This window comes from Pseudorca crassidens, chromosome 1 (genome assembly GCF_039906515.1).
Source record: "Pseudorca crassidens isolate mPseCra1 chromosome 1, mPseCra1.hap1, whole genome shotgun sequence".
Classification (NCBI taxonomy): Eukaryota; Metazoa; Chordata; class Mammalia; order Artiodactyla; family Delphinidae; genus Pseudorca; species Pseudorca crassidens.
This window is the reverse complement of record NC_090296.1, coordinates 84,614,353-84,630,550: the sequence shown is the minus strand read 5'-3', so window position 1 is coordinate 84,630,550 and position 16,198 is coordinate 84,614,353. Positions and strand designations below refer to the sequence as shown.

The window sequence follows — 16,198 nt, the reverse complement described above, 5'->3', positions numbered from 1 at the left end:
GCAAAGACATTTACAAACCTGCAGACAAAATGTTGAGCAAAGGCAGACACAAATATATAGGCTTACTATATACAAAATTCAACAACGGGCAAAATTAGACAATGGTGTTAGTAGTCAACACTGTGGTTACCTCTGGGGAAAAGGGAGAGTATTAGAGAAGGGGGCACAAGGGAGGCTTCTTGGGTGCTGACAGCATTCTATTTCTTGACCTGAGTGGTGATTACACAGATATATTCATTTTGTAATGATTCATGGAGCTGTAAACACTTTTGATCTGTGCATTTTTCTATTTGTATACTACACTTCACTTCAGAAGTTTAAGAAAAAACAACAAATCTCACTAGAGATCATTCCCTAGACATCACTTGAACGGTCTTCCGCATTAAAAAACGCAAATACCTTACTGGCAACTGGAGCTGGGAACTCTGTAAGCCAAACTTTGTGTAACGGAAAGGGCACTCACCAGAATCCGGCTCTGGCTTAAGAGCTGTGACTTTTAAGTCACTACACCTCTCTGGATCTTGGGCTTCCTCGCCCACGCCCATAAAGTGGATGTTGCAAGTGAAGGCCAGTAAGGTTCCTCCCAGCTCTAGAATGCGCTTCTATTTTCGCCACAATGAGCTCCGAGGGTCGGACTAGCCCGGGCACAACCCTGCTCCGCCCCGCCCCGCCATATCCGAGTTTTTTACTTGGCATGGAGGGGCCCCTAAGCCCGCTAAGGGAGCTGGGGCCCAAGTCTGGGTCCGGGTACGGGTTCGGGTCCGGCTTACGCGGTGGGAAGGGGCCAGGTCTGCGCCTCACACTCACCTCAGCCTGCAGCGTAACTCGCCCGGGCGGGCTGCGCGCTCCGACTACAGTCCGCCGGACCCGCGCGCGCCCGACCCCGGACGGACTGCAGACCCCCTCACCTGCACCCCACTTCTCTACGCCCTTGCTCCGGCCTTCTGCACGAAACCCAGGCGACTTTCAGCTCCTAACTGCACTCCTGGGGCGCGTCTCAGCTCTCTTCAGGCCGCGGTCTCAGGCGGCAGCGCCCACTCCGTCTGCCGCCTTCGGAAATCCCGCCAAATCCTATTGGGCAGGGCCACGCCTGCGTCAACGTAACGTCTCCCCGCCCTTCTCGGGTCCGTCTCCCCGCCACTTCGGCTACTCGTGAGGCCGAGATAGGCCGAAAGAACTTGACTTCGCAGGATGTTTTGAGTTCCCCTCTTGTTTTTCTCCCTTACGACTAATTCAAAATTTGGAAGTTGCGTCCTTCTTCCCTTTACCAGATCGGGGACTACAACTCCCAAGAGGTAGTGGGCCGGTCCGAGACTACATCTCCCAATATGCACCGCGGGAGGGTGACGCAGCTTTAGCTCCTCACCACCTGTAGATAATATCTAGGCTTTTCGGAACTCTTGATCTGTTTCTTAAGCATCTAAACTGGGGTATTTGGCCCTTCAGGTTGCTTTGAACTCCAACTCAGTCAAATTCTGGAGCCAGGGGCTTTCTAGGCCCTTGTAGGTGGTGGAGCTGAGGACGCTCGAGTAGATGGATGAGGCTGGAACATAGAGCTAATGGAGGAGAGGAAGAAAGGACTGAAATATTAGTAAAGCTGTGGTACTTTATTGGAGATTTGCGGGACTCCAGAGGAAGGAGACATTGATTTTGAGAATGTAAATCTTATCGTGGTTAAAAGTTGATTACGGTTTTAAAGGTTGGGTAGGGTTTCCTGGGCGAAGAAGAGGAGATGAAAACATTAAAAGCGGATAGAGCAGCATGGGTATGGAAATTAACAGTGTGGTCAAGGAATACTGTTGTCTGATGAGGCAGGAGAAGTGCAGTAACAGGTGCTGAGACTGTTAAATTACGTTTATTTCAGGCTATGAAGAGGCTTAAGACCATTATAGAGCTTTGGCCTTTATTCTTTAGGTAATGGGGAAATCACTGAAAGTTCTTAACCTGATGAGTCATGTGCTTAGACCTGTTTTTTGTTCCCCACCACTTTATATTTGTGGAGTGCTTTAAAATTCATAAAGTTTTTATTTAATCCTCACACTGTTACCTTGTGGCATTGAAGGATAGATTTCAGGAGAGTGAGAGTAAAGACTACAAAAACTGTTAGGAAGCTCTTGCAATATTTCAGACAAGAGAGGAAGGGCTGAGCTAGAGCAGTGACAGAGAGAACAGATTCAGGAAGCATTCTGGCGGTAGAATCAACCTTAGTGGTTATAGATGATACCTGGGGATAATAGTGAACTGCCTTCCATACCAGAGATACGCACCTTCACCTCCTATTCTTCACGTACTTTCCTCCTGAGAGCACCTGCAAACCCACAGCCCCTCTTGGCTGAGTGAAGATGCATGACTTCGACCTTTCATTAAAATGGAATTCCTTTGGCTGTGTGGATGTCAAACCAGAGAAACCCCATCTGCAGAAAGATTAAGAAGTTTAGAGACTAAGAAAGTGGGAGAGAGTCATACAGAAAAAAACAGTTTTGAATTCTGACTGCTTTCCAGATCTTTCCAATTTCTCAGGGGCCCAGCAGCACTTAATGCTCTTGAGGTCCGTGAGATACCCCTATGTTCCAGTGATCTCCCATTTTTTTCTGCTTAAACAAATATGTCTTTTCGTCCAAGACAACCCACTAAGAAGTCGGAAATGAGACAAAATAGATTTCTTGATAACAGTTAAATTAGCAATCCATGAGAATATTTATAAATATGTAATTGAAAAGTTTTGAATATATCCTAAGCTACAATGTAAGTGACCTATCTGAAATCTCAAGGAGGCAACTTCTAATAAGACCAAAACTTAATCAGCAGAAATTTGATAATTCATCTCAAGAAAAAGTGATCTCATCAGTGTAGTCACCCTGGAGTACAGAAAGGGAAATCCAGAAAGGGAAACCCCATGTCACATCCAAGTGATCTATTTGAGTAGTGCAAGGACGATTCAATATTAGGAAGTCAGTTATAATTGGCTATATTAATAGGTCAAGGAGAAAAACCAAATGGTTAATTTCATCATATTGGAAAAGCATCTGTCAGGGAGGAAGAAATTTTCCTCTACCCTCCTAAGTTCTTCTGGCTGATCTAAGAATTAAATTGACGTAAGACAAGAAAATCAAACAAAATTTTAATAACATGTATAGCTGGGAGTGACCCAGGAAACATGAGTTACTCCTCAAAACAGCAGAAACCCTCACCTTAAATACTGTCTTTAGTAAGGACAAAAGAGGATGTTGAGGGTAGCGGTTTAGGACTTCAAAAGAGAGGAAGGCAATTCACAAGCAGATGGAAAAGCAAATGTTTGGCAAATAAATGTTTATTTGGCCATGCAGAGACAATGGAACACAGAGTGGACTTGTTTTAGGCAATTAGGGGGAAGGTCAAAGTTATTTCCTGACCTTGATTGGGCCTTGATTGTTTTCAACTCGAAATAACCCACAAACCAAAGAGACATTTTGGTGTGCCAAGTTTTGCTCCCCTACATATCCAATAAAATTCAACATAAATTCCTGATTAAGGGGAAAAAACGGTAAAAAGGAATTAGACATTTGCTTAACATGATCAGTAATATATAGATACAGATATCCCAGACAAGCTGCCATCATCTCTTTGCTAATGAAATGTTAGAAACACTTTCATTAAAATCAAGAACAAAATTATCTATTGCCACTATTATTTACTATTGTGCAAAAAGTGCTACTAAGTGCAATAACAAAAGAATGAAATAATAAAAGATAAAAAACAAATAATAAAAGATGCATATCTTGGAAAAGATTTACAGATATGATTATTTGCCTGGATACTTTAAGGGACAATAAGAGAGTACATTAGTGTAGCTAATTACGTATAAAAAGATCAGAGCTTTATTAAGTGCTAACAATAACTAGATAATGTAATGGAAAAAAAGATCCCATTCAAAGTAGCAACAAAACCCATAAATGTCTAGGAATAAACTTTAAGAAATGTTCAGGACCTGCACGGAGAGATCTCTAAAACTATGTTCGCAGAAGAGCTCAATGTTATAAAGTTGAAAATTCTCCCAAATCAGTGAATTCCTAATAGAAATCCCAATGGGATTTGTGGCAATCACTGTGGGTTGCCTACCCAACAGACACTGCTCTTCTTTATGGCTAAGAGAAACTAGTATGTGGAAGGATGCTCTCTAGTAAGATTTTTGGATGACTTTGTCTTCATCTGCATTCTTTTGTGTATGGTTTGAACTTTTTGTACAAATTTGTTTTGACTTTATGATGATAGTTTTAAATTGTAACAAAAATATAAAATATCTTGGAAAAAACTTAATGAGAAAAGTGTACATCAAAGGAAACTTTAAGATATTAAAGAAAGGCCTTCCTTGGTGGTGCAGTGGTTAAGAATCTGCCTGCTAATGCAGGGGACGCAGGTTCAAGCCCTGGCCAGGGAAGATCCCACATGCCGCGGAGAAACTAAGCCCGTGCGCCACAACTACTGACCCTGTACTCTAGAGCTCGTGTGCCACAACTACTGAGCCCACGTGCCACAACTACTGAAGCCTGCGCACCTAGAGCCTGTGCTCCGCAACAAGAGAAGCTGCTGCAACGAGAAGGCTGCACACCGCAACGAAGAGTAGCCCCTGCTCGCCTCAACCAGAGAAAGCCTGTGTACAGCAACAAAGACCCAACGCAGCCAAAAATAAAAAAATTTAAAAAATAAATTTAAAAAAAGATATTAAAGAAGGACACAAAACAGAAAAGCATACTATCTACTTGTAATGGAAGACTCAACATCTTTCTTTTTTAATTAATTAATTATTTGGCTGCACTGGGTCTTCATTGCTGTGCGCGGGCTTTCTCTAGTTGTGGCCAGTGGGGGCTACTCTTGGTTGCAGTGCATGGGCTTCTCATTGCCGTGGCTTCTCGTTGCGGAGCACAGGCTCTAGGCACGCAGGCTTCAGTAGTTGTGGCACACAGGCTCAGTAGTTGTGGCTCGTGGACTCTAGAGCGCAGGCTCAGTAGTTGTGGCACACAGGCTTAGTTGTTCCACTGCATGTGGGATCATCCAGGAGCAGGGCTTGAACCTGTGGCCCCTGCATTGGCAGGGGGATTCTTAACCACTGAACACCAGGGAAGTCCAAGACTCAACATCTTAAAGACAGCAGTCCTCCATTAGTTGATCTTTAATTTTAATACAACATGATCTCAGTAAAAATACCAACAAGGTTTTTATTTTGGAACTGAACAAGCTAGTTCTCACATTTATATGGTAAAATAAAAAGCAAGAAGAGCCATGAAAATCCTGAAATAAAAGGGCCTGAACTGACCAGCTATTAAAACAAATTATAAAACTACAATAATTAAAATGTACTTGTGCTAAAAAGATAGGTCAATGGCACAGACTAGTTATCCCAGTGTCATAGTTTCCTATCATTGCTAGTAACAAATTACCACAAATTTAGTGGCTTAAAACAAGAAAGATGTATTATCTTACAATTCTGGAAGTCAGAAATCCTAAATTCTGAGTTTCACTGGGCTAAAATCAAGGTGTTGGCAGAATTGTGTTCCTTCTGGAGGTCCTAGGAGAGAGTCTATTTCCTTGCTTTTTCCAAGTTTTAGAGGCACCTGCATTCTTTGCCTTGAGGCCCCTTCCTCCATCTTCAAAGCCAACAATCACTTTGACCTTGGCTTCCCTCATCACATCTCCTTCTCTGACTCTGACATCTGACTCCCTCTTATAAGGATCCTGTGATTACACTGGTCCACCCAGCTAATCCAGGATACTCTCCCCATGTCAAGATCCTTCAAAACATCTGCAAAGTCCCTACTGCCATGTAAGGTAACATTCACAGGTTTCAGGAATTAGGATGTGGACATCTTGGGACTTCCCTGACGGTCCAGTTGTTACGATTCCATGCTCCCAATGCAGTGGGCCCGGGTTCAATCCCTGGACAGGGAACTAGATCCCGCATGCCACAACTAAAAGATCCCACATGCCACAACGAAGACCCGGTGCAGCCAAATAAATAAATAATTTTTTTTAAAAAAAGGATGTGGACATCTTTGGGGGGCTATTGTTCTGCCTACCATAATCAGTTATAGATACGAATATACAGAGAAATTTAATATATGATAAAAGAGGAATTTTGAATCAGAGGGAAAAAATATAGAGGGTTTATTAAATGGTGTTGGGATAACCACATAGCCATCTGAAAAAATTAATTTTGATCCTTATCTCATACTTTATGTTAGGATAAATTTCTAAATGGATCAAAGATATAAAGTGTCAAACCATAAAAGTTCTAAGAGAAACCATGGGCCTTACAAAAGCTATAAAGGAAAATATTGAAACATTTGACTATTGTTGATGGAAAATTAATCAATATTCAGTCTAAGAAAGAAACAGAAAATTTTATTTGAGCTAAGCTGAAGATTATAACCCAGGAGACAGTCTTTCAGAAGCTCTGAGGGCTGTTCCAAAGAAGTAAAGGGGGAGGCCAGTATGTATGTGATTTTAACAAAGGGGTATGTGCAAACAAGCACACATCTTGGTAGAAGGTTACTGCTATTTGAAAGGAATGGATATCTTAGTTAATGGTGTTAGTGCTTTTCTCAGTATGGGAAGATGCAAGAAACTGGGTTCGTAAAATTTTCTCCAGAAAATATGTATCTGAGGGCCAGTTCTGCCAGTTTTCCCAGAGCAGGAAATGCCTTGTCCTGCTCTTCGCCCTGAATTCCTTTCTCGGGTGTACTGTAGGTCAGTGACTGCACTGCTAACGACTGGAATCTTATAGAACTGGATGGTGGCCAACATTCCTTTTTTTTTTTTTAATATTTATTTATTTTTGGCTGCATCGGTTCTTAGTTGTGGCACACAAGATCTTTCATTGTGGAGCGTGGGCTCTTCATTGTGGTGCACAGGCTTCTCTCTAGTTGTGGCCTGTGGGCTCCAGAGAGCATGTGGGCTCTGTAGTTGCAGCACTTGGGCTCTCTAGTTGTGGTGCGTAGGCTTTGTTGCCCTGTAGCATGTGGGATCTTAGCTCCCCGACCAGGGCTCCAACCAGCATACCCTGCATTGCAAGACAGATTCTTAACCATTGGACCACCAGGGAAGTCCCTGGCCACCATTCTTTATCTTACAAAACCCTCCCTTTGTGTCTTAATTTTGACCAAGGATGGGAGGCATTTCATGACCAATTCGTCCCACAGCGCTAGGAATACTCATTCTCAGGTCAGGCGAGGATTTCATTGATAGGCCACTCATTGTGCTGTTACTGGACTCAGCCCAAATCCTCTGGACCGCCTGTCTTACTAGTCTGTTATGGTCCAGGAAATGGCTTCTTCCTATATCTAGAGTTAACACTATTACAATCATTGCTCTTATAGACCTATATATTTGGTCAGTCGTTTCAAGTTCCCTAATCGTTATTATTTTACTGAAGACTTAGTCACACATTTGGTAGTGCAAAAAACAATAATCTTGTAAAATAGGCAGAATACAAGTAATATAGCTAGTAACATTAATAAAGTAAGTAAATATTTAAGCTAAGAATTTCCATTAGTATCTCCCAGTATCTTCCCAGGTCATCTGACCCAGTCTGTTCTGGACCAATCTCTATTCATTAAGTTCACCAAAGACATCTACACATACAATGTGGGTAGTGGTTCATCATGATCCCTTACAGGATTGAGAAAGGAATGATTTCTTCCAAGGATTATATGGCTGGTTCCAGAAAAAGAAAAATTGATCTTTATGGTTAAGCAGGTATTTCTGCTGTTGGGGAGGTCTGGTTAATACATAATACAGATGCACAATGCACACTGGAGGGGAAGGAGGAGGCCCGAAAGGGCAGAGAAAAATTTTATGTTTAAATTTTTGTCTTGCCTTAAAATATGAATTTTATTTCATCACTATATATCTTTAAATTTCTAAATGGCAAAACCCATCATAAATAAAGTCATATAAACCAACAAACAGGGGGGAAATTTGGCAACCTATATCACAAAGAGTTCTTTTATATTTGAAGACATTCTACAAGTCAATGAGAAAGATAACTCAGAAAAGTGGGCAAAGATTATCAACAATACCCAGAAAAGGACATAAAAATTTCTCTAAAGCATATATAAAGAAGCTCAACCTCATACATAATGAGAGAAATATAAATTAAAACCATACTGAGATACCACCAAAAAGTTTGGAATGTACTGTATTAGCAAGTTTGTGGCACTCATTGCTAGTAGGATTGATTTGACTATTTTAAAGGGCAATTTGGTGACATCTATTAAGGTTACAAATGCAACTAGACTTTGACCCAACAGCTCCATTTCTAGGAAAATATCCTGCAGATAAACTTACACATACGCAAAGTTTCAGCATAGTTTGCAGTAGCAAAAGGTGATAAACAACCTACATGTTTATCAATAGAGATATCGTACATCCATCCAGTGGATTATGATTTAATAAAAAGGAAAAATATGGGTTGGAACCTCTTTATGTATTGATCTGAACCTATCAAGATATGTCGTTAAGTGAAAAAGGCAAAATGAAGGACAGTGTGTATTGCTGTACTATTTGTGTAGAAAGAAGGAGAGAAGAAATATATATTTACACACTCATTCCTACTTGCATACATGTTTGCTTTTGTATTCAAGATAGCTTTGAAATGATGGACAAGAATCTGGTAACATTAGTTGTCTCCAAGAAGGGAAACTGGGTGTCTGGGGGAAGACTAAAAGAGACATGTTTACTTTCCTTTCAGTACTTTTTGAATTTTGGGCCATATTAATGTATTACCCACTCAAAAACTAAAAATAATACAGATTTAAGTCTGATTTTTAAAAATGAACACAATACAATTTTTCATTTTGGAAAAATTTTAAAGGATGGGGATACATCACCAGCAAGAATTTGGCATAGTCTAGGGAGGAAAGAAACAAAATTTGGCATCAGAAACAGTTGCAGGAAGATATACTTCCTTATGGAACAAAAGCGATTCATCAGGCTTCCCTAAAGCCTGGATGAAACCTCTCTCAGGACTATACTACCTCTAGTTACTTGGCCACCAAGCAACCCTCTTTTCATCTGCAATTTTTCAATTTGAAAAAATTAAAGCCTGGGAAGGGACTTCCCTGGTGGTCCAGTGTTTAAGACTCTGAGCTCCCAATGCAGGGGGCATGGGTTCAATCCCTGGCTGGAGAACTAGGATCCTGCATGCAGCACAGTGTGGCCAAAAAATAAATAACTAAATAAATGAATAACACAGTGGCTATGTAAATCAACCATACTTCAAAAAAGAAATAAAAATAAAAATAAATTAAAGGCTGGGAATTCCCTGGCGGTCCAGTGGTTAAGACTCCTGCATTTCCACTGCAGGGGCAGGCTTGGATCCCTGGTTGGGGAATTAAGATCTCGCATGCCGCTTGGCGGCCAAAAAAAAAAAAAAGCCTACAGAAATGTTGAAAGAACGGTGCATTTAAACACCTATGCACATGTTGCTGTATTTGTTTTCTCTGTTTCCTCTCACATGCATATATACACATACCCACACATACATATATTTTAAAAATTTTTGGCCGCACCGCACGGCATGCGGGATCTTATTTCGAAGACCAGGGATGGAACCTGCGCCCCCTACAGTGGAAGCAGGGAGTATTAACCGCTTGACTGCCAGGGAAGTCCTGCCCACATATATACTTTAAAAAAGCCATTTGAAAGTAAGTTGCAGACATGTATTTCCTAATAAGGACATTCTCCTACATAATACTATTATCACAGTCAAGAAATTTAACATTGATAAAAGAATATTATCTAATATATAGTTAATAATCAAATTTCCAAGTGTCCTCAAAATATACTTTATGAATTTTTTTTTTAAACTATAGAATTCAATCAGGGATCAGGCATTACCTTTCCAAAGGCTCTTTAGTCTCCTGTGTTCTAGGAGAATTCCCCTGCCTTTTTGTTTTGTTTTGATTTCATGACATTTTAAAAAATAATAAACTAATAAATTATTAATATTAATATTATAGATTATTAATATTAATTAAAATAAATAAATTAATAAATTAGAAAACTCAGTTAAGTAGAGTCAGGAGACCAGAAGGGGGTGCTCTCAAACCTTGCATTGATAGCAGAGCCCAGCAAAAAGCAGAAGACTCCTCTTCTTTCCTGGCAAGGACTCAGCCAACAAAAAGCCATGAACTCCTTGTTTACTGCAGCCCTCCCAGCTTCTTTTTCCTCTCTATAAATGTGTTCTCCTTCCCTTATAGTGTGGGGACTTGCATGTGGCCCACGATGGTTGCAAATCTTGAACTGCAATTCTCTGCTGATCCAGAATAAACCCACTTTTGCTGGAAAAATATCTGGCAGTGTGTTTTAGGTCAACAACATTGACACTTTTAAAGAATTAAAGCCAGTTGTCCAGAGAATCCAGATTTGGCTATTTACTTCCTCATGATTAGATTCAGGTTAAGCATTTTTTAAAAATCAGAATACTATATAGGTGATGTGTATCAAGCAATCTCATTTGTTCCTTACTAATTCAATTTCCTAGTACTCTGACAAAATGGAAAGAGTCCTTGGGCAGCAGACATGCGTTGTAAATAAAAAACACCTTTCTACAAGTATATTTCCCCAAGATTCAGCTGAATACAGTTTTGCTATGATTCCTTAAGATTCAATCAGATGTGAATTTCAATCAATGTCACAGCCATTAAACTCATAGGCATCCAGTTTTCCCATGAAAACAGCCCAGCTGAACCTTGGTTAACACACCTATGAATTTAAAATGTATGTATCCGTTTATATGAGGTACTATTGTTACCAAACCAAACTAGGGTCCACTTGCCTGCTGTGCAGCAAAGTCAATTTACTGACACTGGGGTGTGGTGAAGGAAGGAACAGTGTTTATCACAAGGCACCAAGGAAGGAGAACGGGTAACTCATGCTCAAAAGACCCAAATAGGGAAGTGTGGGTTTTTTTGTTTTTTGGCATGTGGGATCTTAGTTCCCCAACTAGGGATCGAACTCACACCCCCTGCACTGGAAGGGCAGAGTCTTAACCACTGGACCACCAGGTAAGTCCCTCAGGAAAGTGTTTCTAAAGGCAACACTTGGGGTAAGGGTTGCAGCATGCATGATCAGGTCATAGGCTTTCTTCTGACTGGTTGGTGGTAAGGTAACAAGGTGGTGTTTCAGAAATCTCAATCATCAACCTGGTTCTAATCAGTCTGGGGTCTACACACTTGTGGTCAGCACATAGTCACCATTTTCCGCCTGGGCAGGGGGCCTTAGTTTCTGCATAACAACTCAAATATATTCAACATATTGTTATCCCTTGAGGAGGAACTAGGACTCTGTTTTATCACTGAACTATTGTTTCTTGTCTGCTTTTCCTGTGCTTCTGCATTCCCCTAATTAGTAACTGCTTGAGTCTGCTGTTTGGGATTCAGAGAAGGTCTAGTCTTTTTCTACATATAAGAAATGGGGGACTCAAGGGGCTTTTGTACCTAGGAGGGCCTCACAGGGTCCTGCTCAGTTTTTTTTGTTTTGTTTTTGAGAGTTCTGAGTTTAAGTTTTATTCAGGGTCTTATTGCAGACTATAGCTTGAGAGACAGCCACTCAGTACCTCTGAGTAAACTGCTCAGAAGAGGTAGGGGAGAAGCATATATATATATATATATATATATATATATATATATGGATTTTTTTTCACACACACACACTGTATTTTATTTTTACAAGAGATAAATAGACTGACACCAAGCATTGTAAATGGATGACCACAACAAAAGCAACAATGATTGCAATTACCAAACATGAAACACACTCATACTATGTCATAACCTGCTCAGTTTTAATCCCCCCATTTCTTTGATACTCCTCAATCCTGAGGGTAACCGGGGCACGACAAAAAAGGGAACAGTTTTGGATAGAGAGGTTAATCATAAACTTGGCAGTGGAAGTCAGTTTTAGGGGGACTCAGTTTCAATCTCCACTCCTGTTTTAACTTTCCCCAAATCTTTGAGGGAATGGGGCAGTAACCACTCTGGATACTTCCTACTAAAATGGGGTGTAGTCCTGCCTCAGCTGGGGAATGGACACCAAGATGGAAATATTCCCAAGTTCCAGGTCTTGGAACCTAGTCTTGCATGATGAAGATATTAGTTCCTTGGTCCACCATTTTAGTGTAATAGTCCCAGTTAGAAGTAGGAGGAGGAGTGACGACCTGAACTTTAATAAACCTTGAAAAGTAGATCTCATTCTCTGAGGAATTCAGGAGAATAAGCCTGAAAACCAGTCTGTACCTGTTACTTCTGGGGAGACTTGTTGTAGCCAGGTAACCAGTTGCCTAATGTTATTTAAGGAGGTTTTAACTTCTGATGTGTTATTAACATACACAAAACAGGAGCTATTGGCCACTACACATGTGTCTCCTTTTTCTATTAAAATCTAATCTAAAGCAATTTTATTGTCCAGTACTACTCTGGCTAAAGAATCTAGTGTCTTCTGCTGGGAGGCTATGGCTTGAACTGTCTCATTTGTTACTATTTCCAAAATAAGAAAAAATTTAATAGTTACAAGAGGAGACCACAAGGATGGTCTCCAGCTGGCAACGGCCAGCAGACACTGCCTTGAGAACCAGTGAGTGTCCTTGACACAGTTCAGAAAATACAGCAATACAGGAATGTGTCTAAAAATCACATCCAAAAAACAAAAACAAACAAACAAAAATGAATAAAAATGGGTGACTTCCCTGATGGTCCAGTGGTTAAGACTCCCACTGCAGGGGGCACAGGTTCAATCCCTGGTTGGGGAACTAAGATCCCACATGCCATGTGGCAAGGCAAAAAAAAAAAGAATAAAAATCCACAATGGCCATCCAGCTCCACCTTGGATGCCTGAACTACAGCCACTCCATTTGGATTTTCAAATGATTCCCCTCCTTAGTGGTCAAAGCAGTTATACGATACATGTTTGATAGGTCACAAAGCAGGCGGTTCTGGTCAGCATAAAGTTCAGGTTAATTATGTATTAGCCAGAATGACTTACCCATACTTCAGTGTGAAGATTTCTTCTATCATTTCCCCTTTTGTTTGCAAATCTTTGTCTAGATCAAAATATTTGTCCTTCAGTGCCAGTAAGGTTGCTGCCTCACCCTGGTCCATCATGTCACTCAGTGCTAGGTCTCCTTTTTGTTTATACAGATATTTGCCTAGTTATCTACTTTGGGGGAAAACTAATCAGACCACAGAGAACAAGCTCAGAGGTATGCTAATGGGAAAACTTTTTATAGGCTATACATTTATCAATTATACCGAATTGTTACACAAACATTGTACATGTGCTTTTAACAGTAGACTTAAAGCAAGCAATGATACATGTCATGAGTACTTAGGCTCTGTGACAACTTCACTAGAGAATTTTCTTTCCATTCTATACATTGGGGTCACCAGTATGGTTAGAAATAAAACAATAACTTTCAATATTAATAGGCAGTTACAAACATTTGTTAAAGAGTTCGATTAAATTAGTAGGATGGGTCTTACAGGCCTAGTCCAGATTCTTGGGTCAGCTGCCTACCATTGTTGCTGTCTTCTTGTCATCCTGGTGTGGATGTTGTTTGGAGTCAGCAGTTCTTTCTATAGACCAGTCCAGTGCAGAGGCCTTTCTTAAGTGGGAAATATGAACTCAAGAGTCAGTTCCCTTCAGTTTCACTGCACATGAGCTAGTTAAGGGTACCTGGTAAGGATCCTTTTATCTAGATTGGAGACAGATGCCTAATCTCCTGGTTGCAGGTCATAGGGCATCTGATCTTCATCTAAAGATAGATTGCTGTGATAAGCTTTAGAAACAAACTTAGAGTGTATTTTTAATAATTTAATTAAACTTTACAGTTGGGAACCCTCCTACATTCAATGGGAATGTAAATTGTTACAGCCACTATGGAAAACAGTATAGCCAAATTAAGACTAATTTGTTTGCTACATAAGTCTAATTTCAATAAACTTGGCCTGATTATTTACATAAGTCTAACTGATCATAAAGGGTCTTTTCAATTAGCTGTGCTGGAACTTTTCATAAGGAATCTCAGATTGAATCTTTAAAAGGCCTCTCAAGGCCAGAAAAGCCACGTCAAGAGCTTGCCACAGATTCTGCCTATGATATCTACAGATTTGGATGAATTCCGCTCTTTTTGAAGTCACAAAATACTTGAGATTTCTGCACCTGTTGGGAGGTGACCTTCCTTGTTCACCTGACAGGCTGCTGGGAACCTAAGGGTTTCAGTTTCTGGAGGGATTAGGTAGAAAGAAAAGTGTTTCAATTCTGCTTACATAGGTATAATTTACCAAGTTGCTGTCAATCACAATTAGCTTAAGTGGAAATGTTTCCTTATATCTGGAAAACACAGATTAAAAGCCAGTAATATGTCAGACGAAAAACATAAATATTACAACCATATTCACCAGTTCACTCAGTCCTATGTAACTCATCCTTGATTGCCTCAGGCTTAAGGGGATACTGCTTTTCTCGAGGATATTGATCAGAATTCCTTAAGGTGATCCTAATCAGCTGTATGTTTTTAGCTCTTCCGACTCAACCCTGAGACCATACATCTGGGTTCACCTTCTCTAAGATATGGGCAGGTACGTTCTCAGACTTTCTTATATCCTCTCCCAGGGCTAGTAAAAGCTATTTTTCCCCACTGAGAGATATGCCTTTCCATTAGGTCAACACTTACAGAGGCTTTTAACTTTGAGAGCAGGTCCCATCCCAACAGAGGGATGGGACACTCTGGGACATATAGGAAGGAGTCCAGTAGTGTGGAGGGTCCTATTTTCATGTTAATTGTTCTAAAAATAACCTCCTAGTAAAGTTGCCTAATGCCTCTTTAATAGTACACTCCAGTGTGGACAGTCTTCCTCTCAGGGTGGTCCAGACTGAATAAGTGACTCCAGTATCTATGAAAAATTCTACTTTCTCCCCCTCTAGTTCTAAGACAACCTGGTGCTCCTTTGGGGAGGTTGGGATTATATATTATCAGGTTTATAAGGCCCTGTCAGTCTTCCTCTACTTGGGGTATCATGAGCTTTGGGATTTCTGTGGCCCTCCTGCTCTGAGGATGGTCAGGACATTCCCTTTTCAAATGCCCTTCCTTCTTATAGAAAGCACATTGATTGGGCCCCAACTTCACTGGTGGCCCCACTTTGGTCCCTCGGTGGGGGCCGGGGTTACTCACCCACATTGGTCTCTCCGATGCCCATGGCTTACCTGAGGTGAACTGGAGAGCAACAGCCAGGAGGGTGCCTGGCCTTTTCAGCTTCTTGTCCCCCTTTTCTTCCTCAGCCATATCTCGGTTGTTGAACACCCCAAAAGCAATATCTACAAGATGGGAGTTTGGGGTGTTTGGGCCCACTGCTACTTTCTGCAGCTTCCTTTGTATGTTGGGGGCACTCTGAGATATAATAAGTATTGACCACTGGGTTACTCTCAGGGGTGTGTAGATCAAGAGTTGTATACTGTTGGAGACATTTTCTAGTCCTCTCTAGGAATGCTGATGGGTTTTCAGCCTCTTGCTGAATATTTGACTTTTCCCCAATTAATGGGTCTCCGGCAAGAAGGCTTTATCCCCTTAAGTGGGAGACTGGTAATTCTCAAGCCAGGCCCTATTCACTGAAACACAGGATCCCATGTAGGGTCAATGGCAGGGACTGCTTCCGCTGCTGGTCTCCAGATCTGGTGGTTGGCTGAGTTAAGTGCTGCTTATCTGCCTCTTCCCCAGCCTTCGACAGGACACTGGTCTTCCTCAGCTCTAAGGAGGCTGAGAGGGACTGAAGATCTGCCCAATTAGAGTTATGAGTCATAAATATTCCACTCATTAAATCTATGAATCTCTCTGGATCCTCTCTCAGGCTTCTAGTATGTTCTTTCCAATTATAGAGGTCTGAGGTAGAGAAGGGGACATAGATGGTTGTAAGCCCCCCTCACCATTAGGGACCTGCCTGAGGCGGCAAACAGAAACCTCAGGTTGATAATTAGCCCCACTTCAGGTGGTTCCCCCTGAAACAGAGGGCCCAGGAGGAAGGGGCGGGCAAAAATCTTGAGAGGGAACGGTCAGGCCCTTGTTCACTTCTGCAGGAGGTGGTACACCTCCCTTCCCTTCTGACAGGGAAGGCGGAACAGGGTCAGGTGTTGGTACCCGGTAAGAGGTACCCGGTAGGGAATTCCATGG

General features: G+C 41.3%; 1 protein-coding gene across 5 annotated transcripts in view; it reads right to left on the bottom strand.

Moving 5' to 3' along the window:
- RAD51 (RAD51 recombinase) overlaps positions 1 to 1,212 on the bottom strand; it is a 35,055-nt gene extending 33,843 nt beyond the window's left edge. Inside the window, exons 1-2 of one of the 5 annotated variants that reach the window (XM_067743361.1) lie at positions 808 to 1,212; positions 19 to 132 (exon numbers count right to left, since the gene is read on the bottom strand). The gene's annotated coding sequence lies outside the window, so the exon portion shown is untranslated. Of the gene's footprint in view, positions 1 to 18; positions 133 to 399; positions 764 to 807 lie in introns of those variants that run through there. The other 4 variants (XM_067743380.1, XM_067743344.1, XM_067743352.1 and 1 more) reach the window with 4 other exon arrangements.
- Positions 1,213 to 16,198: the final 14,986 nt, after the last annotated feature.